Below are 26,037 nucleotides of genomic sequence, written 5' to 3'. Positions count from 1 at the left end.
TTTCAGGGTTTGGGCCTCTTTGATCCAGTAAGGTTCATGTTAAGTCCAACGTCAGCGTCTGATCTCAAAAATACTCTGTGTTGTAGATTTGTAGGCAAAAATTCCCATAGATCTGCAACAAAATGTGGAAGCCGTTCCAGAAGAGTTGGGGCGGGCAATGACATGGTTTTGGAATAGGATGTCCAACAAGCTTTATTAGTGTGATGTACAGGTCAAAATAGTTTTGCCCGTATAGTGTATATCTATAGTGTATCTGTAGCATACCTATAGTAATAGTTTAGCTTTTTGCTTTTAAAATGAGGCTATTAGACGGTTGCTAATATTCAGTTATGAATTGCACAAAACTGATCTATGTTATCCTTGTCTTTCTCAGTTGGCCCTACTCTTGCATTGTTTCACAACGTAAATGCCTGGATTCACTCTTATGCACATGTAACGTTAATTCCTGCCTTCCTTTTGTTGTTGGCTTGTGACCTCATGTGGATTTCTCAAGTCCTGTTTTTGGGTAAGACCTATATCCAAAATAACTCAAGCAACACATTTCATCTTAGAAATAAGTGCCCTGATGTGTCTGCTTGATTTCTACACTTTGTTCTGATAACTGAACATTAAAATGGACAGAAAATGAAACTGAAGTTGATCATTATGCTGATATCACACTGGACCTTCTGTACTGCAAAGAATGAGATCTACTGCTCAACAGGTACTATATACTATTGTACTATATATACTACTATTGGTAACTAGCAACGATACTTTCTTCTGGGAAGTTGCTCTGGATAAGACCATGTGCTAAATGCTGTAAATGTTAATGTAAACTTAGTTAGCTGTGCCCTGTATAAGGCAAAAGTGCATGATAATTGCATAGTGTGAGTAAAAATGGCTGTGCAACTCTGTTATGTTAAATTAGACTGAATTATACAAAGAGTTATACACATGATGTACAACTGTTCAGAGAATGTGTTTAGACTGTAGTCTAATATGTACTGTTCTATTTTTCTATTTTGCTGACTTTACAAGCTCAAGAAGCAAGCAGAAATAACTTGATAAATTAAATATGGTTTACAGATCACATGACAGAGCTCATTGGCATAAAAAAGCATTTTTCTGAGTGTCTGGGAAACTACACTGCAGCCTTGGAAAACCAGACATGTCTACTGAAAATGTAATGTCTTACCATGTAACTCCATATGGTGTTCCTTCATGGTACATAGAACACAGATTTCTCTGAATAATTTCACTTGAATGTTCATGTCAGTAGTAACTTTCTATAAGCATTGTATATCTAAGCATCTGAAATTTTCCCATTTTATTTTAGTAAAACTTGAGCCCCCTCAGAGGTGGCTTGTATTCTTAAGTGATGCCAGTCAACTTGATATATATATTTTTTGATTGTTTTATTTAAAGCATTATAGTGTGATTACATAAAAGATAACGGTGATTATCGTTTTAGCTTCAGCTACAGGAAACTATACACATCACCTTGCTATTTTGAACGTTTCTAACAGGGTTCTTCAAGGTCTCGACAGCATCTCTGATGGTTCTGAAGACCCTGAAAAGTTCATTAGCAACCCTCTGACAGCATACAAGCTTGTGAGACAACTAAGAAATGCAGGCATAGTCATTGAGGAAGTCACAAAGAAAAACATGTCAGAGGGTCAGGTGAACTGTAGCGTGCATGTTCAAAAGTGCTCACACAGAATAAATGGATATGGAAAGATTTGACAAAATTGAACAAGAAGTAGCTATATAGATGATCATTAGCCAGATTGATAGGGCTTCAGTAACCTGTTAGAATTACTGAGGGTTAAGACCTGACGTGACCATTTAACAAAAACCTTTAAATGGTCAGTTTTTCAGCGCACATAGGATTTGCCTCAACCTGTTTACATCAAGAACATACACTTTTTCAAATATTTGACTGGCTAATTATCTGGAGTTTTCAAAGGTTTTTCACAGTTTTTCATTTCCATCTCAAATATATGGTAAGTGACTTGTTCTTCACAGATGCGATGGATCAGCCCACATTTTCTTCTATTGCAGTTCTCAGCATGCCCAAGCTAGGTACTGGTTATAACTCATGTGCTGAGAGCAGGATTCATTCAAATATGTGGGATAATTGAAGATTCTCAACTGGATAACTTGGGCAACCCTGGTCTAGACAGTGATGCTGTTATAAAGTATGAAATTTACCATAATATATGTGCTGGGGGCAGTCGTGGGCTGGAGGTTAGGGCGCTGGCCCTGTGACCGGAAGGTTGCTGGTTCGATCCCCAGGGCCGACAGTCCATGACTGAGGTGTCCTTGAGCAAGACACCTAACCCCCAACTGCTCCCCAGGCACTGTGGATAGGGCTGTCCACCGCTCCGGGCAAGTGTGCTCACTGCCCCCTAGTGTGTGTGTGTGTGTTCACTAGTGTGTATGTGGTGTTTCACTTTACGGATGGGTTAAATGCGGAGGTGGAATTTCCCCGGTTGTGGGATCAAAAAAAGTATCTCTTATCTTATCTAACTTGAAATATAAGTTTATCTAAACACTGGGTCGTCTAGTTACACCACCTTTTTATCAAGTTACTTTTATTATCCAGAGCGATTAAACCAAAGCAATGCAGCATACCTTAGAAACACAAGCTATGTCATAGCTTAATCTTGTTAAAAAAAACAAAAAAAAACAAATGCAAGTGTAGATACTTAAGAATTCATTAAGTGTATTTTTAATAAAGTAATAAAACAGGTAAAGTGCTGAGGATTAAAGAGAAAAGACAATGATTCCAAAATGAAGTGCAGTTGAGTGCAGTAAGGCTTTACCCTAAGTATTTCCTAAGTCTTCAGACCATGGCAGAAGGAACTGAATTACTGCAGGGCGAGTCCACCCCTGAGGGGCAAGCAAAAGGTGCAAACTTATTAAATACATATTTCATGTAGTAGTAATGATTTTCTAAAATTATAGAGAGAGTTGGGCAAAATGCTTGAAAAGCAGTGATGGCTGAATATTAAATACATTGTGCTAATTTTATCTTTTACGTACTCTAAATTTCCTTCAGGAAAATATCTATCTATCTATCTATCTATCTATCTATCTATCTATCTATCTATCTATCTATCTGTGTTTTATATATGTATTTCAATATATTTTTATATATATAATATATAAAAAGTAACAGTAGATTTTATTTCAATATATATTCAATCTATAAAAAGTAACATTCAGAATACATTTAAAACACGTTTAGAATATGTTTAGAGTGCATCTTGAAAAGGTACATGAAAAACATTTAAAAACTTTTTTATCCAATTCATATTGTTTTTGTTAAAGATACAATCAAGAGTCAATGCAAAAAGATGTGTCAGAATTTAGCACTGATAACTGAACAAACAAGAAGAGCAATTAATTTGGAGTTCTTCATTACTTTTGATAGATTGGTTCTCCATCTCATCATTATGCAAATTGCACTCATTTAATACACAGACTAATTGCATTGACTCATTGCAATGACTTACAAAATCAGTGTCATTCATTGCAGTTGTTTCTTTTAACTATTTAATTTGCATAGATTTGAAGGCACTAATGTCAAAGGCTCAGGTGTTTCCCAGTGAAAGTGATTTGGAAGGCATTGCAATGGTGGGATTTATAGTTGTTATTCATTGTACGTATTTTCTTTATATACATTTCTCAATGCTATAGTTATAGTGGAGATTTAGTTTTCATTAGTAATAATCATAAAATTTGAATTCTGCTTTATTTTCAGGGTTGGAAAATACTTTGACCTTGGACCCAGATGAAACATTTCATATTGCAGTGGTTGCTTACCGGAATCAGAAGTTCCAGTCTGCCACTCTTTGGATACAGGAGACTCTGAGGAAGCTTGATGAAGGTGCAGATGCCATGGTGACCAAACAGGAGGTTCTGCACCTTCTTGACTCTCTTCCATTTCAAGCATGGAATTTGCCCATCACTTTGGGACAGTTACTACCCCCTGGTAAGTCTAGATTACACATTTTGTGGTTTTCCTTTAATCATGTGAGTCTGTATGTGTAGGAAATTCCAGAATTTTTGTAGAATTATTTGATATCAGTTTTGTTGTATGAAAACGAATTCCACAGATTTTTCAACATTTCTGCACAATTTAATTGTTGTGAAAGTTTTTTTGCTTGCTTGAGTGAAATGGGTCATGATGTGTACCACAGAAATATAGCCATTTTATTTACTTTCCAAAACAATCAGTGAACCTACACGTCTACCCAAGTCTTATACGTAATGTCGATAATGGTAAAATAGTGGTAAAAACAATCGTTTCCTTACTTTCATGTATTAACTTTATGTGTGATACATAGCTTAAACAATTCAAATGTCAGGTGAAAATGCCCTGTGAAAAGTTCTGATGCAGAATGGAGCAAAAATATAATGAAATAAATAAAGAAATAACAGATGTAAAACAACAGCTTGGCAATAATAAAATAAATAAAAATAGAATAACAAAAATGAAACAATAACTAAAACATCCCAAGAATCACTTTAAAAGTTAACTAAAATCTAACTACTAATGTAAAACAGTTGCAGGGTGATCAGAGGTGGTTAGAGATTAAAAGTTTCAAATGTTCATGTGACACCAATAAATAATGTTTTAGACTTTCCTGTAATAATTTTTAGCTGTTGAACTGTAGCTAAAAGCAGATTTTCCCGATTCAAAGCTCTCAGTACCTAAAGGGGGATCCAATTACTGGAACAAGTCTGATAAACTGCATTATTTACACAAAGCATTTATGTGATGTATGATAGCAGATGGCCAGTAAGTGTTTTGTAGATAAAAAGAAGCCAGTGTGTCTCCCAACACATGGACAGAGATGACCAGCCAATCTTTTCATACAGTACACAGTGATGAGTGTTGTATGGGTCACCAGCAAAGAATCTTAAAGCAAAGTGATACACAGAATCTAAAGATTTTAGAATAGTTGCACATGCATTTCTGTATATTACAACACCATAATCCCATAATTCAGGGTGGACAATAGTGTTGCTTCAACGATCTTCTTTCTTGTGTGCATTGGGAAACAGTATTTGTTTCGACACACAAAGCCAAGTTTTTGCCTAAGTACAACCCCAATTCCAATGAAGTTGGGACATTGTGTAAAATATAAATAAAAACAAAATACAATGAATTGCAAATCCTTTTCAACCTATATACTGAATACCCAACTGAATACACTACAAAGGCAAGATATTTAATGTTCAAATGGATAAACTTTACTGTTTTTTGCAAATATTCACTCATTTTGAATTTGATGCCTGTAACACGTTCCAAAGAAGTTGGGACAGGTGCATGTTTACCACTGTGTTACATCACCTTTCCATTTAACAACACTCAATATGCGTTTGGGGACTGAGGACACTAATTGTTGAAGCTTTGTAGGAATTCTTTCCCATTCTTGCTTGATGTACAACTTCAGTTGCTGAACAGTCCGGGGTTTCCATTGTTGTATATTGTGCTTCATAATGCGCCACACATTTTCATTTTGGGAGACAGGTCTGGACTACAGGCAGGCCAGTCTAGTACCCGCACTCTTTTACTACGAAGCCACGCTGTTGTAACACGTGCAGAATGTGGCTTGGCATTGTCTTGCTGAAATAAGCAAGACGTCCCTGACAAAGACGTTGCTTGGATGGCAGCACATGTTGCTTCAAAACCTGTATGTACCTTTCAGCGTTAATGGTGCCTTCACAGATGTGCAAGTTACCCATGCCATGGGCACTAACACACCCCCACACCATCAGAGATGCTGGCTTTTGAACTTTGTGCTGATAACAATCCAGACAGTCCTTTTCCTCTTTGGCCCGGAGGACACGACGTCCATGATTTCCAAAAACAATTTGAAATGTGGACGCGTCAGACCACAGGACACTTTTCCACTTTGCGTCAGTCCATCTCAGATGAGCTCGGGCGCAGAGAAGCCGGCGGTGTTTCTGGGTGTTGTTGATATGTGGCTTTCGCTTTGCATGGCAGAGTTTTAACTTGCACTTGTAGATGGAGCGACGAACTGAGTTCATTGACAGTGGTTTTCTGAAGTGTTCCTGAGCCCATGTGATAATATCCGTTACATCCGCCTGAGGGATCAAAGGTCACGGGCATTCAGTATTGGTTTTCTGCCTTGCTGCTTACTTGCAGTTGTTCACAAAGTGGTGAACCTCGCCCCATCCTTGCTTGTGAACGACTGAGCCTTTCAGGGAGGCTCCCTTAATACCCAATCATGACACTCACCTGTTTCCAATTAACCTGTTCATCTGTGGAATGTTCCAAACAGGTGTTTTTTCAGCATTCCTCAACTTTCCCAGTCTTTTGTTGCCCCTGTCCCAACTTCTTTGGAACGTGTTGCAGGCATCAAATTCAAAATTTGTGAATATTTGCAAAAAAGAATAAAGTTTATCCATTTGATCATTAAATATCTTGTCTTTGTAGTGTATTCAATCAAATATAGGTTGAAAAGGATTTGCAAATCATCAGATTCTGTTTTTATTTATGTTTTACACAACGTCCCAACTTCATTGGATTTGGGGTTGTACATGTGAGCTTGTTAATATCTTGTTTAAAAGGGCATTCATTGTTTAGTCATATGCCAAACTATTTGTGCTCACTAACTCCTTCAGTGTCAGATCCCTTCAGAGTTGTGATTTTAAAAGTCTTAAAATTAGTTTTACAAACTCTGCAAAACAATATATTTTTTCTCAACATTTAAAACTAGTTTAAGATTGTAAAAAGCTGACTGTAGGGCATTAAAATAATACTGCAGTTTATCCACAGGGCTGCACATTTCTATCAGATCATTTCACAGATCATTTCTTATCCAGCTTGTAGCTATGTGGTCAAAACCAATATTTTGTAGACCTTTTAAAATGAGGGAATAGTCAACTGTATCAAAGGCTTTAGAGAGATCAATGAAATGAGTGCAACTTGTTTTTTTCTATGGATGTCACTGAAAAGATCATCTAAGATGAGACTAACAGCAGAGATTGTGCTATGCATTTCTCTAAAAACCAGATTGGTTAGTTAGACAAGACTGAATTTGTATAAATAAATGTCTTGCGTTGATCCTTTACTAAGGTTTCTAAGATTTTGCCTAATCATGACAATTTTGAGATGGACTCTATAGTTACTGAGGTCTGAGACATCACCTCCTTTGTGAAGTGGAATTACATGTGCTGTTTTCCAAATATTGGGAATTCTTCTTGATAAAATGATCAATTAAAATATGTAGTGTGTTCTAAAATAATGAGGATCGCAAGCCTCAAAAAGAACTTTTTGTAGTATTAATGGTGTAAAAAGCTTTGTCTACTAAGCAATGAGAGAATATATGAATTGTAAAGAGACTATGTCTTATACAGCAGGGGGTGTATCTACTCCATTGTGTTTCCATGTTAGAATTATCAAATGTCCAATGGCTGTTGAATGAGTATTAAATGCTTGGCACATTCCTTTCTGATCAGCAAGCTGTTGATCATTAAATGTGTTAGAATAGGCATTGATTTGTTTTAACTAAGGAACTTTCCAGAATTTGGGGTAGATTGAAGCTGAACTTAAATATCTTAAGATAATATTCAGCTTCAGCTTCTCTGGTTTGGGAAGTACACTTAGCTGTCTTAATTTAGGCATTGGTCTATGTGACCATTTTTTCTTGCAAAGGCCCAATCTTTATATCTTGTGTTAAACAAGGAAGACATTTCAGAAATGAACCACATATTCAATCTATCTTTGATTTAACGTTTTTATAAGGGGCATACTTGTTTACCACTGCCAGGAAAGGTTTGCTAAAGTGGTGTAATGCTAAATCAGTATCTGGGATTTCAGAAGTGTAGCGGATGTCAGTGAACACCAGATCATTTAAGAAGGTTTGCAAAAATAATGTATGGTGCTCCACAAGGCTCTGTTTTAGGACCTATATTATTCACATTACACTGTTGCCACTGGGTAACATTATCTGTAAACATGGCATCAATTTCCACTGCTATGCTGATGACACACAGTTGTACCAGATGATAAAATTCAGCTTGGCAAGATCTAGGACTGTATAAAAGACACAAAAGACTGGATGTTGAGTAACTTTCTCCTACTTAACTCAGATAAAACAGAGGTCCTGCTGCTAGAAACAAACTGTCTAATTTAACACTTAAACTTAATAGTTTCTCAGTTGTGTCTGGTTCATCTGTAAAAAATCTTGGTGTCATGATAGATCACGGTCTGTCCTTCAGTGCACATATAACGAATATTACTAGAATAACCTTCCTGCATCTCTGCAATATTGCTAAATTAAGTTAATGCATTGTCTCTACAGGATGCAAAAAAGCTACTTCATGCATTTTTACTCCAAGGCTAGATTACTGTAATGCCCTGCTGTCTGGATGTTCCAGCAAAAGCCTTAACAAGCTTCACCTAGTCCAGAACGCTGCAGCCAGAGTCCTCACAAGAACCAGAACGTTTGGCCATGTCAGCCCAGTTTTATCAACCCTACACTGGTTGGCAGTTCAATTTCACATTGATTACAAAATTATTTTAATGACATAAAGCTCTAAATAGACTCGCCTCTCAGTACCTGGGTGAACTTCTCTCATACTATGAACCATCACGCAAACTTGGATCACAAGGTGCTGCCTTACTATTAGTACTTAGAATTAATTAAGTTACATCAGGGGGGAGAGCCTTCTCATACAAAGCCCCCCAACTTTGGAATAATCTTAGTCAGTGTTCTTTAAGCCTAGGCTAAAAACTTACTTGTTCAGTCAAGCCTTTGGTAATTAGTTTTCCCTGTTAGATAAAAGGTGCAGATCTGGGGGTTCATGGACATATTCATAGAGTATTATGGTTAACTGGGAGTGCTGGTGCTGTGGTCCTGCTGCTCTCATGCATTCACTAAAGTTTACTGTTGGTGGAGCAGACGGGCGCTGACATCTCAGGGAGCCCTCATGTCTATGTTACTTTTCTGGTTTCTCCGTTTTAATTTAGCTGGAATCTGTGCTCCACTCTGTTAATACTGTAATCTGTGAGCGGTCACTGTTTACAGAACTAACTCTCTGTGTTTTCCTTTTCTTTGTCGAGTTGAACAGCTGCCCATCCTGTGCGTCTGATGCTGTTGCTTCTTCTGCCTTGATCAGGTGCCCATTGCTCGCCAGCCTTCTGGACCTGTTTGATCATCATTGAGCTTCATGCTGTACACTATGCAAACCTCACCCTCGTGAACTGACCCTCCTGATGATGCTGCTGCTGCATAAACTAAAACTATCTAATTAACCATTGCTTCATCTGTTTTTTTGTAGTATAGTATTTTATACTAATGCTGATTGCTATCCGGTGTCGACCAGAGGAGGGGAGTTTTTCCTCACCACTGTTGCCATTGGCTTGTTCATAGGGGCTTGGGCCCATATTTTTCTGTAAAGCTGCTTTGTGAAAACACCTGTTGTAAAAAGTGCTATATAAATAAACTTTGACTTTGACTTTAGTTGGAATATCCCATTGTCAGAAGAGACCTTAAGTCAGAACAAAGGGAGAGTGAATGCAGGGGCACTTTAACAGACTGCATAGCTATTCCCTCACAAAACACAAGTTCCATAAGAGGCCCGGTTGGATAAAGGCAATACTCCTCAGCTAAAAGGAGTAACTGTGTTGTACCTGTATCACACAGAATTGTGATATGGGACCTGAATCTGCTCCTCACCTGGCAATGAAATAGTACCTTTCATTCTGAAAGGTTGGTAGCTTGGATCAGTGGAACTGTTCACAGTTTCCACTTTGGAACTGACAGAATCCATATTTTTAACTAAAGCAACACTCCATCATTGACTAGAGTTCTGCCTTTGCTTTTCTTCCTTCTTTTTTAAAGCAGAACAGTTTGCAATTAGATGATCACACAAAAACACAAATGAATAACTTTTCTTGTCATTCTTAGCTTGATAGAGCTACAGTTTCAGTTACAGTTTCCCAGTTGCTGGGAAAATGGTTTCAATGGTGCATGTGTCAAAAAGGTATGCAGTATTAAGTGTGGAATAAATGAAGAGTACTTAACACAACCGATGTGAAACAAGACCATGTTAAAATCAATCTTTAAACAGCTAATTTTTGCATGAAATTCCCTATGTACTGTATTTCAGAGCTTCTCAAAGTCTTGAATTTCAGACAAGGATGTATATCAGACGGATAAGTCAACTGTCTCTTTCTTACTCTTAGTGCCTGGTTGTCTGAAGATGAAAGTCCTGTGGTTGCCCGTGCCAGTCAGAGAATAGCTGCCATCACTGGTCTGGACATGGAAACGGCAGAGGAACTGCAGATACAGGTCAAGATACAGTTTTCTGCTAGAACAGTGTTCCTAAACTTACAGGGCAAGTGTCTAGGCACTTGAAGGCTTTGAGTTTTTGGTCAGTGTCACAAACTTAAATTTGCATAGAGGCCTATAAATCCTCAATCTCTTATAATTTTATTTGTCAACCTTTTTTTAGACTTCTAAAAATGTCTCTTTCAAGGTTATAATAAAAAAAATCAATTTCAAAGATTTTTAATGTGGTCTCACACTTTTGGATGCCATTGCATTTAGTGGGCTCAATGTTGATTCTGCAGTTTTAAGAATGACACAAATAATATTTGGTTAACAGAGATCCTGTAGTCAGCAACTTACCAATGAAAACTGTAGTTGGTGGCTGATAAAGTGTAGCCCCTACATTTTCAATGATGGATCTATAGGTAAGTTATACAAAGTAGGCGTTTCTAATAAACTGTATTGTGATTTTGTTGCTTAATACAAACATTTACTGTAAAGCAGGTTCTTTTGGTGTGTTCTTGGTTGTTTTGTGGCTCAGAAATTTTAACTCACACAGGTCACGTCGGGATGTCATTTGACTAGAGTTGCCCAAAATTTGCATTTGACTGCATGCAGTTGATATGTAATGTGGTAGCACAGAGTATTTTAGGTACTCCTTTGTAGTTGTAGTTTAGGATTTTTCTGAATTTGATATGTGTATAAAAGTTTTTCATTTCTGTTTACTCTACAGCTGACAAACGACTCCTCCTTTGAACTCTGTGGGGAAAGGATTGCAACTGTCTTAGTCTATGTAGGCCTGTTATTGTTCTTTTTTCTGAACAGTTCAGTTCAGTTGATGTGATGTCCAGATCATTAATATCCTCCCTAGTTTGTATCAGATGACTGATGTGGAAGTTGGCAGGGCCGCTGTTTTTCCAAACATTGGTGCAGCACTTTAACCTAAAAGAGTTAGTAAATATAGAAATCCCTGTTATGTTTCCTCACTGTAGTAACGAAACCTTACATGAGTAATAGAATATTATTTTTGTCTTTATTTAGCAGAACAATACATATAAATAAAATGAAACTAAATTTAAATAAAATAATATGCAAATAAAATGGTGTAAACTTTATAAATTATATTTAAGCAGAAAAGTAATCACTTCTCTGCTTATGCTGGGTTCAGCAGTAGTTTGGTTCAACCTACTAAAGAGTGGAAAAGAGGATGCCAGAACCCTGCATGCTGCATGCCCTGTTTTTGCAGGCAAGTGGGGTAAGTTTCCAATAAATAGTTTATCATTATTTCAAAAGCTATTCCACTGTACACAGACAAATCAGGAAAATGATGAATATAATGATACATAAATATAATGATAGTGGTTGGTTAGTGTAGTGGTTAACACCTCTGCCTTCTACGCTGTAAACTGGGGTTCAATCCCCCACCAGGGTAAGCACCCTACACTATACCAATAAGGGTCCTTGGGCAAGACTCCTAACACCACCTTGGCCTACCTGTGTAAAATGATTAAATTGTAAGTCGCTCTGGATAAGAGCATCAGCCAAATGTACATGATACAACAATTATATCTGATACAAATGAATACTAAAATATATGAAATATGTTTTTTTCCAGAAAATGTTTCCATTAGATATATTTCCTGCACTTTTTATAACCAGTGTGTACTCACAGAACACGCAACTTAAAAGATGTTACTTTTAAATCTTTGATCTAGTTGCCTATAAGTGGATCCACACACGGGGACAAGAGTTCAGGAGGAGGTGCTCTCTATCCATGTTTGACTGAGACTAAGGCAAACAATCTGCAGTTTTCAAAGAAACTAATTCATAAATACATACATTTAGCAGCTGGTACAGATGGCAATGATCTGATGTTAGTCCAAATGTTTTAGTTTGGTTCCGTATGTTATATAATGAATGTTGAAAATGAAGACACTGAACATCAGGTTGACATGGAAAAGCTGTTGGCTCTTCTTGGTTTTACTTACTACATGCCGCCTACATAAATACATACAACACTAATGTAATTTCTTTCCTACTGAATAAATTACTAAACTGTCCAACCAGCACCCACATTTTTCTGAACTCATAATTATAGCAATAATAATCTACATTTTTGATGTAGCACTTTTCATTTTAGTTACAAACACATGAATATGAGTAAAACATGCTCTAAAAGAAAATAACATCTCAGTTAAAACCAGGAGAAATGCGCCACAATACTACAAGGCATATGCTAATGTAGCCTAAACAAAGATGCTTTTAATCTGAATTTAAAAACACCTGTCAAGTTTCCATTGGTAATATTCTCTGGCATACTGTTACAGAATTTAGGAGCTATTTAAGAAAACTATCTTCCACCCACTGAGCTGTAAGTGATATTATGAGTTTGCAGTAACTCAATTCTCAGAGACACCAGGTCAGCAATGAGGAATCGAATGCCTAGTTCATACTCACTGTCTAGTGATCAAACAGTGTAATAGCATACTGTAATAAAAGAACGAAACATGCAAAAACAATCACTAATGTTTTACCAAGATTTGATCTTCCATCTAGGGCTGCTATGGTACCACCTATTCAGTGCCAGAATGTTTGAAATAGTAGTATACTAGTTTCAATGCTAACGAAACATTTAGTTTAACGTTTTCTTTTGGAAACGCTCCTTTTAATGTTGGTAATGTGCCCTTCAACACATTCGTTGAGATCTTGCTCCTCATTTACCTTTGGTGTGAGACATAAATAACAATTCACTCTTCCCAAAATATATTCCAGTTGTAGTTATCAAATATACTTTTGTAATGTATGATATTCACCAAAAATGTATTTGTTAAATATATTTTATAATACATTTTAAATGTATTTTCCAAATGTATTTAGCAAATATATTTTTGCAATGTGTAACATAGTACCTGCTCTGTGAGGGTCCATGGGGGTCCTGACCACTGAAGAACAGGGTAAAAGGGGGCTAACAAAGTATCAGAGAAACAGATGGACTACAGTCTGTAATTGTAGAACTACAAAGTGCACCTATATAGTAAGTGGAGCTGAAAAAATGGACAATGAGCGTAGAAACAAGGAGGTGGTCATAATGTAATGCCTGATCAGTGTATTTAGACACAGTTATCATATATAACACCAGATCATTCCCAAACTGGCAACGTCTGCTAACTCATGGTGGTTAACACCTCTGCCTTCTACGCTGTAAACTGGGGTTCAATCCCCCACCAGGGCGAACACCCTACACTATACCAATAAGGGTCCTTGGGCAAGACTCCTAACACCACCTTGGCCTACCTGTGTAAAATGATCAAATTGTAAGTCGCTCTGGATAAGAGCGTCAGCCAAATGCCGTAAATGTAAACCACAGATTACTCTAAGGCAAGGCCACAAATGATAGCACTCACTACAGCTGTAATTCGTCATGTTAGTGTCTAAATGACAATATGTTTGTTTTAAACAAACATGTCCTCCACACGTCAATCTAAGGCTTCCTGTCTTATGTTCTTCTTTAATATTTGAATGCGGTTTGCTGGGCACAACTTTGCGAAATAAAAACTGAAAACAAACAACGTTCAACCAAGGTAGCCGGATTCATAGCAAACGACCACAACATCCTAGAGGTAAAAACAAACGCAGGCTGAGCTCGAGCTGTAAATGCCCAAAACAAGCAGGCTTAAAAGCGCGGGTGACCCTGTACCCTGTAGTTTGCGAAATTCACAGTCTTCATTGCGTTTAAACGAAGAATAGCTTTCGACTACAGTTCAACATCCGACATGGCGAATTTCAGTTTTATATCTATTCGTGTGAACATGGTGAGCTCATCCTCGCAGCGCGTAGAGGGCGGGGCGCCAAGCGTCATTCGAACCAGTCACTGCAGCGCTATGGGTTTTCCCCCCACCCGTTTTCCGCATTCAGCGCTAGGATTGGCTAGTAGTTCATACGCAGGCCAGATGGACCGCCTGTGGATGTGACCTACTAACCAATCGCAGCGCATGATGCAGGACCCCTCTAGCAAATCGCAGCGCAGGAGGCGGAATTGTCCTGAAAACGGGTGGGAAACAAAATAGCCACCGCTGCATTGTACGGCTGCTGATGCTGAGGGGAAACGCAGAGGAGGGAAAAAAAGGAAAATGTAAGGCTATGGATACGGATTTGAGGTTAGCAGGCCTCGGTTCGTCTCCAGGACGTAATTTTCGGTAAGCATCGCTTTATATTATTTCCTTGTTTCGAACGAAATGGATTACCGCACGGTCAAATCAATCTGCACGCGCTTGTTTATGTACGAGATGTGGGCTTTCAGGAAGGGACCGGAAAAGGATTTTCACTCGTTATCGGAGCATTGCTTCAGTAAAGCCCGAGGCTAACCTGGCTCTTTTACAGAGAAACAGAATGTCACTACACCGAGCTTAAAATGTCTGCACAGACGTGTGGATGTCATATGCTGCATGTTTGATCCCGTGAATGAACCAGTAGAGACCAATATTAGCCAAGGTAGCTAGCTATTAGGTCGCCCTGCATCCGAGCCATGTAAAAGAGAATGAGCTACAACTGATGGCTGCTCATAGCCCTTCATGTGGATGACAAGGCGGCTTTGGCTTAGAAAATGAAATATGTTTTTGGTGCACTTGCCACAAACAGGCTTAGCTACATGTATTTTCATAGAGCACTGAGACTGTTTGCGGGCCCAGGAGGAGTGCAAACCAGCTGTGGTAGGGCTGATAAGGCTTAAAACCCGTTCACAGCAGCGAGTTTCCTCTCATGCAAAATGCATTGGGCTTATATATTCGAAAAGCCTGTTTTTAACCTAGTGCTGACCATCCTGCAGCTACCAGTTAATCGGTTACTGAGCATAATATCTAGAAACCATTAGGCTGTTTGTCCTGCCTAATACTAAAGTGACCTCTAATTTAGTGGCTCAGTGACCAAAGATGAGTACAGATGAAAAATGAAGTAGCTTGACTTACATTATGTCGGTAGTCATCCATGTATGGCCTCAAAAATATTGCTTAAAGAAGAAAAAATAGGGTTCTATGCTGCATGTAATATTTGTTGCCACAGTACAGTTGTGCAGTATTTGAGTTGACCTGTCCAGTGTGTGTGTGTGTGTGTGTGTGTGTGTGTGTGTGTGTGTGTGTGTGAGACAGAGAGAGAGAGTGTGAGTGTATTTGAGTTCATCCATAATATACCCTAATTCAGTATCCCTCATGTCACCTCAGGTCTATATTAACAGTGCAGACAAGCCAAATCAAATCAGCCGAGACATTTGGTGTCTGACATTTGCTTCTTTAGCTTTGTACTGGGGTCCGGCGTCTAGCTAGTAAGTGATGGAATTTATGGAATTTATAACCACCAATTAGCAGAATACAGACTTCATGTCTAAATGGTCACACGTTCACCTTAAACCATTTTTTAGTTTTAAGTAATCACTAATAGACTTGCTTATTGTTTTTTGGCACTGTGCCATACTGTTATCTAAATGGACAAAATTATGGACAGACAAGATGCTTTTGCTACATGTTTTAAATACTGTGCACTCCTGGGCTCGAGTGCAAATAGACAGACCTGCTCTAAAAGATAACTTGAGTTAATTTAGCCTCATGTTATAGCAGTAGGCTACATTACACACTTCGCTTGAGATTTTTAAGTCACAATGCAGACTTTCACACCGTTTAATCCGTGTTATCTCTCCTTTTCTGTGTTGGGGCTTAAGACCAACTCTGTGCCAACTCTTACAATGTCAGTGGGTATCCTATTTATAAAAAGCCCCACATGTTACAGCATATTTTGAAAAACTCATCAGAGGTGCCCAGACCTGATTACAGTGGCTAAACTACGATTGGGCAGTCAGTGTTTAGGAGCAGGAACTCTCAGATTTCATAGTAACAAGTAACATATTCTTGTAGACGGTAACATTTCTTGCTGAAAGTAATAGACTGTAGCTTGTTCAGGCTCTTACAGGAAAATCGGGATACAGGTACAGTGATACGGGGGCGAATTGGTTTCTCTGCATCATGTGAAAATAGTTTATTTCTTCATTTTCTTAAGCAGTACTTTATAGATAGAGCTGGCAGTTCTAGAAATCTTACATATAACCCTATCGTGAGACAAACGTTTCACAGCTACTTTTGATGCTAAGATTATGTATAATCAGACTTGCGTCTAGCAGCTTTTGGTCAAAGTAAAAGCACAGCTGTTTTTGTTAGGTTACTTGACGTCAAATGATTTCTGGCCTTTATCTTCAGTCTTAGTATGGTTATGATCTAGTTTTGCCGATGCATGCATGTGTAGAGATTTGTTTGATAATCACAATATTTGTTTAACAAGAAAAATCATAATTATTTTTAGATATTGGCCAGCCCTAGTGGCAAGAAGCGTAAATTATGGCTAAGGTGGAGTTTGTACATGTACACGATGAGCCTGTAGAAGAGCAGTTATGCAAATCCTGGTCAACACCCAAGAAAATCCGTGAGAGTACAGCTGTGAGTGGATTGGATTATGTTTTAAGTGATACCAGTTCATCTAAGATGCACACGTTTTAACTGATTATATTCTAATCAACTTAATACTTGTAATGGACCAGTGCAGAGCAAATTTAAGCTTAGATGAAGAAGAGTAATACTATAGGCTCTTCACTGGCCTGTAATTTTGCGGGAAAGCCACCCAATATGGTCACTCTAATCGAAGTAAACACATTTCTCAAAGGAGTTTTGAGTTTTTAATTCTGTACCTTATAAGAAATCAAACATCCAATTCAGACACATAAGACATTTTTGTATAAATTGCAGTGTATTCATTTTATATAGAGTACTGAGCACTGATATGATAAAAAAAACTAATGGCCTATCTGTTTCTGTCTTTGCTGCTGAATGGAATGAAATGACATGCTTGTCAGTTTTGGTATGGAAATTACATTAAAATATTTTATGAAAAAGTTACACTAAAGCCTTAAACAGACAAACTATGTGAGTGGGGGTAGAGACAATACAGTTAAGACAAAAAACATTGGACATGGGGCACCACTTCATAGCCCTTCATAGCCAAGTGCCATTTGGTCAGATTTTGAAAATACTATAAACTCCATCTTTCCTACCCAACATCACTAACAAATATAACTTTGATTTGCCATATTTAATAGCAAGCTAGCTAGGTGCAAATGTCAGTATATTAAACAACAGTCAGTTGGCTAATCAGTAGGCTGAACATCATTAATTTGAAAGACTGCCAAATGTAGTAAAAACCCATTTACATGCAGTCTATATATCAGCTATATATATATATATCACAGCTATATCTGGGTAAGCAAACTTAGCTAGATACATATCTATGTGACAGAACGCTTTGAAATTGCTTTCAAATGGCAGATAATCTAGACTATTTAAGTGTGAGTCATAATAAACACATTTTCTTAGGAAATGAAACACCATGAAACAGCAGGAAGGATTCAGTACGTGTTTAGATGACTGCAGAAATTGATAGAACAATAAGAAGAGGGTGTGTCAGCGTCATAACTGTCGATCAGCTGTGCTGGGCAACAATCATTTTGATCTGTACAGGCAGAAAGTTTGGTTACTTGCCCTTTTAGACAATCTACTATTTAAGCATCCTTGGGTTTGTGAAGGGTGCTATATAAATTTAACTTATTATTATTATTATTATTATTAGCATTACTATTAACTAGCATATGAAGTTCTGCTAGTAAAAACAGTCTGGATCTAAAAAAAAAAGTTGTTCCTTAATTATGTCTTGTCAACCGATAATTTGTAACACACACACACACACACACACACACACACACACACACACACACACACACACACACACACACACACACACACACACTTCTAAGCCACTTATCCTTCCGTGTCCCAGGGGGTGGGGGGCTTGGAGCCTGTCCCAGCAGTCATGACCACACCCGGGACAGGTCACCAGTACATTGCAGGGCTAATCTGTAATATCCAGTATGAAATATTTTAATTTTATGCTCTAGTATTTTTAATTAAACAGTACCTTATGTGATTGTGACTTCAATAATAACACTTCTTAAACTCTTCTAATGCAGGAGTTAACAGCAAAAACACGGTCTTAACCCTTTAAAGGGCCAGGACCCATTGGCTATAATATTCAAATATTTTATTAGTTCTTCTCTTTTATGTTATAATGTTGTTTTCAGGTGCTAAGGTTAGGTTTGGATGCATTTTATGTTTGTCAGATCCACCAATTCAGCCTATGGTGTCATCTTAGTTAAACAGAGGCCCTTGTATTGAACCGACCACTGACATAACCGTTAAAGGTTTTACACCATTATCAGGACACTGCAAGTTCCAAATTTGGTGGTGCCGCAGCCAAAAAGTGCTCTAATAATTGATGTGTTTTCCAGAGGTGTGGACTCAAGTCACATGGCTTGGACTCGAGTCTGACTCGAGTTATGAATTTGATGACTTGAGACTCAAGAAAATCAAGAAAGACTTGCCACTCAACTTCAAAGCTCGACTTTTGTGCGTTCACCATCATTTTGCTGTCTTTTCTCCAAACTTTGTTCAGCTTGGTTGTTTCTGTTGTCGTCTAAATGAAATTCAAACGAGCAGTTGTTTTTAGTTGGCTTGTTTAGTGCTGAGCTAGTTTTAATTTTAATCATATGTAGCCCAATGTTCCCAAAAAGATAAAGTTTTTTTTTTATTTATGATCAATAGTACTTGTCAAATTCTTTTAATGTGTAGACTATTCTGTGTGTACATACTAGGCCTGTCATGGTTATCTGTGTACTATGGATGTTTTATTTCAGTTGGAAAAGAAAAAACTAATAATAATATACAGTGTACTACATTACTATACACTACTAACATGCTGTCATTTAAAGGCTCTAGTAGTGTTACCATTAAAATAAATAAATAAATAAATAACCATGTTTATTGTCACATCACATTTACACAGGACCCCCTTGGACCCTCACAGAGCAGGTACTATTTGGGTGGTGGATCATTCTCAGCACTGTAGTAACACTGACGTGGTGGTAGTGGTGTGTTAGTGTGTGTTGTGTTGGTATGAGTGGATCAGACACAGCAGTGCTGTTGGAGTTTTTAAACACTGTGTCCACTCACTGTCCACTCTGTTAGACTCTCCTACCTTGTCAGTCCACCTTGTAGATGTAAAGCCAGAGACGATAGCTCGTCTGCTGCTGCATAGTTTGTGTTGGTCATCCTCTAGTCATTAGTGGTCACAGGATGCTGCCCAAAGGACGCTGTTGGCTGGATATTTTTGGTTGGTGGACTATTTTCAGTCCAGCAGTGACATTGAAAAAAGAAATATATAAAAACTCTAAATATATACACATATACACAATATACACTATTATTGCATATATATATATATATATATATAGAGTCAGTGTTTATGTATTTATTTTTTTATTTTACATTATTTTGTGATGTGGCCTAAGCTGACTGACTTGTGTAGGACTCAAGGATTAAGACTTTTGACTTGGGACTCGAGACGCGCCTTCACTAAGGACTTAAATTGAGACTCCACTGTCTTGACTTGGGACTTGACTCGGGACTTGAGTGTCAAGACTCGAGACTTACTTGTTACTTGCAATTGAGCGACTTTGTTCCCATTATTGACTGATGCTGGTAGTAACACAGGACGCTAGTATTCATTGATATTATTGGCCAACTGATAAATTGGTCAGCCCATACTTACAAGTAGAAAACATGTTCAAAAATTGAAATTAGCATTTAAATTTAGTCAGTGGTCGGAGCCCTAACCTCTAGTTAGCTGTTTTAGTTAAATTACCATTACCATTGCCATTAACTTGGGTATTTACTGTCAACATCAGCAAATTTAAGTTTTGTCCTGTCATTTTACGTGCTTCAATGTTCATGAGTCAGCGAGTAGAGGACAATACATATCGGCTTGATTTGGGTCACAGAGAATACAAATAAATATTCCTCCAAGTGCCAGTTTTAAAAAGTCCTTTTTCAACAGAATGGGATAAATAAAACCTGGAGTTATTTCTATAGGTGTGGACAGTTTACTGACATGGGAGCACACAGTTTAGATTAACCTTTCTCCCTGTGTAAAGCCATTTCTACTTTACTGAATCTGTTCTTCACATGCATCTGTTGTGCGCTAGGTTCTAAGGAGAGACACGGATACAACGTGAAATGGAAATTCAGTGTGGTGTACTTCAGAATTTGTAGGGGTGACTGATAAGCAGGTGCAATGTAAACTCTGCAAATGGCACCTACAGCAAAAGCTTCTGTTTGTGCTGAATAAACTATGGTTCAGTAGTCCAGGTCTTAGTTGGGGAGCCCTATAATTCAGTACTGTAAATAACCAGAATGCTGTTTATTTAGGCAGCCTTACTATGCAAACTATTAGACTGCTTTGCTCATGTTACTTCTGACTTTATCTGTGACCCCAGAGTAGCTCTCTATTGAAATGAAGGAAGATACACTTCTTCTATGTAATTGATTTACTTAGGAATCTCTATGTTGAATATAATTAACATTACCTTGTTTGTATCACAAAATTCTGAAAAATGTTTCCTTAGTCATTTTAAAGTAGATGGCGGCTTTGACATGTCTCGCTATCATCATACAAATGTGTCAAATTTTTTACACTACAATAATTCCAGTGCACTTGCAGGATTCTATGTATGATTCTCATGTTTTAGTCAGATCCAGTATAATTTAGGGAATGTATGAAGTAAAAGACTTTTTAGCAACTGTGCCAATTTGAAACAGCTTAGTACCTGCACCACTGGTCATGTGAATGTTTTGAACTTTTGCAAAGATCACAAAAAGTAAGGTTGTTAAAGTTAAGCTGGCTGCTAATGTGTAAATTATTGTTGCACTAGCCCATAATGCTAATCCTGTAGACCTGTCTTAATTTTATTGTGTATTAAGGCATGATGTATGCATGTGCTTTTGGGATATTAGGTTTATTGACATATTTCCAGCATTGCAAGCTTTGATTAAATCTCAGCTCTTTTCATTCTCAGCCTTACTGGCATGTAGATAGTTGGAACAACTGTCTACTGACTGCACAAATTGCATAATGTAGATTATGCCTTGCTGCTCTCCCCCCTCCAAAAACCCCAGCCTACCAAAAATCCAATTTCGCGAACAGGAAATGACATGGGCTGACTGAACTGAAGCGAACGTAAAATCCGTCTGGGTCTGGCATTAGCATTACATCATCTTCGTCACATCCCAGTCTGTGTTGAAATATGGCCGTATTTTTGGTGTGTTATCTTGAAAATGACCCAAAATAACAATGTCTTATAGCAAGAAAAGAAAACCATTTCCAGGTGTAGCTGAATAGGAATTATTGTAGTGTACGCTCTTGTAGTGTACGCTTTCTGTGGAGTATATTCATGTATTGATCATTGACTTTAAGTGCACCTGAGCTGGCCTTCAATCATGGCTCCTTGAAATAGGATTTGGTCTTTGCAAGATTACATATCACTGCTGTTGGAAGAAAACCTTGTATCTCCATTTTTAGCATTTTCAGTTATTGACATAATTTGAAAATGTCGGTTGCCCTTTACATTATGTGGAAATTTCATGATAAATGATGATAAGTGGACCAAAAGAAATGGCCCAAAATTACTTGGATAAGTCTAATTCCATTGACTTACATTTAAAGTCCTGGAAATGTATCATTTTGGAGATACAACAGCAATATAGTGGTCTGTGGCTGAAGTTTTGACCTTTCATACAATGTATTTGGTGTCTTAAAGAAACATCTGATTTCTGAGTGGAGAAAAAACTGGGTCACAGTGCCAGTGTGCTTGTGATGCATTCCGCAAGCTGTCCAAGAAGTGAGCCATTGTAGCTGTGGGTAGAGATGGCACAACGCCATTATTTCTTGTCTGAACTTCGACACCTGAACTCCGGTATTGGTACATATCTAATTAAATTACGTCAGTAATGTTCACTGCAACGAAGAAGATTCCAAAGGAACATGACCAAATAGGCTAACTGCATAGATACAGGCTATACTAATATAAACAAGTATATGTGCGCCAAATGAATCCAAACATTGACTAACGATGAGTTAAAGCAAAACGTCTCAATGCTTAATAACTTCTTGTTATATGTGTATCATTATTATGTGTTTAATATCTAATTAAACTACTACACAGAATTGACATATTTTTAGTTGGTTTTCATTTTTGCCTATGGTTAGCTAGAGAACGCTGGATTGCTGAAGTAGCAGCATTTAAAAGATTTTTAAATGACTTTTGACTAGTGTAAATGATTTAGTATTTTGTTTCTTTCACAATCGATGCAGTTGCATCAAGAGAAATGCACCGAGCTGCACCGAGAAAATGACGCTTTCAACCACTTTACTGCCCCACAGGAAGAAATACACAGCTCAGCGTGATCTCATACAGTATGAGTCTGTGCCCTTTCTAACTACATTTGATACAGGATTGCATCGCATTCATTCTTTGATATCAGATGAAGTATTTTCTGCTGATAACCACCTGATATCAGCTCTCATCAATTAGGTCTTTAACAGTACTCATTATTGTCATGACAAATGAATATACACTATATTGCCAAAAGTATTCGCTCGTCTGGCTTCACATGCATATGATCCATAGGGTTTAATATGATGTCACCCTCCCCCTTTGCAGCTATAACAGCTTCAACGCTTCTGGGAAGGCTTTCCACAAGGTTTAGGAGTGTGTTTATGGGAATTTTTGACCATTCTTCCAGAAGTGCATTCATGTGGTCAGACATTGATGTTGGACGAGAAGGCCTGGCTCACAGTCTCCGCTCTAATTCATCCCAAGGGTTTCTGTCGAGTTGAGGTCCGGACTCTGTACAGGCCAGTCAAGTTCTTGCTTTGCGAACTGGTGCACAGTCATGTTGGAACAGGCCAAATCGTTATGTCCATGAGGCAAGGAGAGGGAGAGGATTTGGGTGACCACAATCAGATTAGGGAATGCACAAATAAAATTTCACTTTTGGCATCCAGCGGCTCGTGTATCTCCAGATGTTTCTGGGTTAATACAGCATTAGTGACAGTGGCCTGTTTGTGACAGGGCCCGGTCCACGTTCATGTCGAGATGGGGTCCCAGACACTGCGTAGGTACACTACAGTGTTGCTGTGAACAGAAAGCTAGTCTGAGCCTTAGCTTAGTGTCTGTTTTTCTGTCAGTTTTTTTGTAATAGTCATGAGTGACACAACAAATCCAATTCATAGACTTTGCTCACACATCACATTGCTTTATTGTGCAGTTCTGATTGTTTGCTCAGATTCGGTCTTTTAGGTCTAATGGTTCACATTTGTGTGGGTGTAAGAGACTCGTATCTGTCATTAATGTGAATGAACTTTCTCTAAACCAACCTCCATGCGTACGTTCACATTGATAAGGTTATATGAATTCACTCTTTGTGCCATAATCAACAACAAAAAAACAGCAGAACAAACGTTTGTCACAAAGAAGATTTTCTCTGGCAAGATGAAGCAAAAAAAAAAAAAGTTAGCTGATGCTGTCATGTTAACACTGAATGATCTTGCATGCACGGTGCAAAAAAAATTCTGATCTGACTTTTCTTATTACGTTTGCATGGCACAGCTCGGCTTTCACGTTTTGATCAAGTTACAGACAGATGTTGCTGTGAATTGCTGGTGTAAATGGTCACAGCATTTGCAGCTGCAGCATGACGGAAGGATATGGCCTAGAACCTCATTGTCAGAAAGAAGCTCACATCCCACCTGGCTTGAAGGAGGACAACTGTGGGACTGGTGTTATCCTTGATAAGACATTAGACTTAGGACACTTAAACATGGACCTCGTAAACGTAATGCCCTGCAGCATTTTTTCCTTGCTGGTTTGCAGCATCATGGTGACCCAGGAAAGAGCAGACTATGACTTGTAATGATGGCCAATGGAGAAAACTTTGGCTTTGCTTCATGAAATGCAGAATACGTGTCAAAACTAAAATCAAAATGCAGTGTTTACGTTCTTATTTATTTTTCACAGCAACAGGATGCATATGTGACAAAATGAAAATGCTAAATTGATAAATCAACAGCAAAGTGAGTTTGTGATTTTAGGACATCCTCCGACCTCCGCGTCAGATCGGCATCATTCCTCAAGCTAAACGACTTCGAGTCTCGAGAGAAACCGTTGTCATGTCTCAGATCTGGTGTAAGTGAACATCAGACCAAATGCTGTCAGACCAAATGGCCTTAGAGGAAAGGTATCAAACGCAAGCCTGGTTGAGCATATACTGTTTCGTATAACTTAGAAAACTATTGTGTATCTTGATATAAATGCCAGGATTACATTTCCAGTTTCTCTGAGGCCGTTTGGCCTGATGTTCATTTACACCAGATCTGAGACATGATGATGGTTTTTCTCATAAAGTCACTTTGCTGTTGATTAATCTATTTTGCATTTTCATTTTTATGTCAGATATGGTATTCATAGCCGATTGCTATGAAAAATAAATAAGAATGTGAACGTATTTTGATGTTAGTTTTGATATGTATTCCGCATTTAATGAAGAAAAGCCAAAGCCAAAGTGAAGCTTGTATTTTCTTACATATTTACTCCATTAGCTTTTTCATTTTAGATTTGGCCATGAAATACCAGAATAATGACTAAAATGAAATGACAAATAGCAGTTTTAAATGTATTTTTATTTTTGTCACAAATTACTCATGCTTATGTGAAAAATTAAATCGCAAATGCAGATATTTTATTTCATTTTCAGTTTTGGCAGGATATTTGCGCAGATGTTTGGAAAAAGAAACGGAAATATAAGGTTTGCATTGACGTTTTATTGTTTTCATTTTAATTTCTTTTTTGGCTGGATTTGCCTACCATACCACTTCATGACTGAGTTGCTGTGGTTCCTAAACACTACCACTTTGCATACACACACACGCACACACACATACACACACACATATGCATGTATATACGTACTCCACAGTATGAGAATGTCCAGATAGACTTCTTAAGACATGCTAACCATCCTTGATTGCTGGGTAGAGATTGGCTCCAGAACTTCTGTGCTGGAAACACAAGACACACGTGCAACGCTTCTTATCTGCAATCTTGCAGAGTAATCTCTTAATCACTGTTATGTCACCCTGATTATAAACAGGTTATGTAAAGAGAAGTAGATAAAGTTTTAGAGTTTAGGGTCCTATGAAATCTGTTTAGTTTTTTCTTGGCGTTATTAACTGTTTAGAATTTTTGAATTTTACTTATTTATTAAAAGTACAATAACCAACAATAGAGAAAGTCTATATATTGCATTTTTAATGAATCTAGGAAGTCATAGGTCCATGTGAGTTTCAATAATTGCTGTTTGCTTTGTCAGTGAAGCTAGCACGGGTTCTTAACTGCTTGAAATCAGCAGCTTGGAGAACGGGATGTGTGTGGGAGATTGCTGCGCACTGCACATGTTGCCAAGGCAACGTGCAGCCATACTGTTGGTCGCTCCCAGTAGGCCATAGGTGACCCTGTTGCCTGTTATATCCAAATATGTAAGTTATATGAGCTGGTCCAGGCACACCCACTTAAATTAAATTAAGTGGGAAGGGACTTTCTTATGATCAGAATACAGGGATAGACTCGTTATAATACAGTAACTGTATAATTCTAGTACTAGCTTGAGTGACCTATATGCACACCATTCCAGGGAGACTTGTTGGTAGGGGGAATACGGTATTCAGTTTGAGTGATGTACTGCTGAGACCACTCCTCCTATTA

General features: G+C 38.0%; 1 protein-coding gene and 1 pseudogene across 1 annotated transcript in view; both read left to right on the top strand.

Moving 5' to 3' along the window:
• The first annotated feature begins 624 nt into the window (after window positions 1-624).
• LOC108431846 lies at window positions 625-12,081 on the top strand (annotated as a pseudogene).
• Window positions 12,082-14,357: 2,276 nt separating this feature from the next.
• Window positions 14,358-26,037, top strand: part of jakmip2 (janus kinase and microtubule interacting protein 2) — a 38,024-nt gene continuing 26,344 nt past the window's right edge. The window contains exon 1 of the mRNA XM_017705326.2: window positions 14,358-14,491. The gene's annotated coding sequence lies outside the window, so the exon portion shown is untranslated. The remainder of the gene's footprint in view (window positions 14,492-26,037) is intronic.

This window comes from Pygocentrus nattereri, chromosome 16, assembly GCF_015220715.1.
Source record: "Pygocentrus nattereri isolate fPygNat1 chromosome 16, fPygNat1.pri, whole genome shotgun sequence".
Classification (NCBI taxonomy): domain Eukaryota; kingdom Metazoa; phylum Chordata; class Actinopteri; order Characiformes; family Serrasalmidae; genus Pygocentrus; species Pygocentrus nattereri.
Note: the sequence above shows the minus strand (reverse complement) of the source record. Positions and strands in the feature narration are given on the sequence as shown.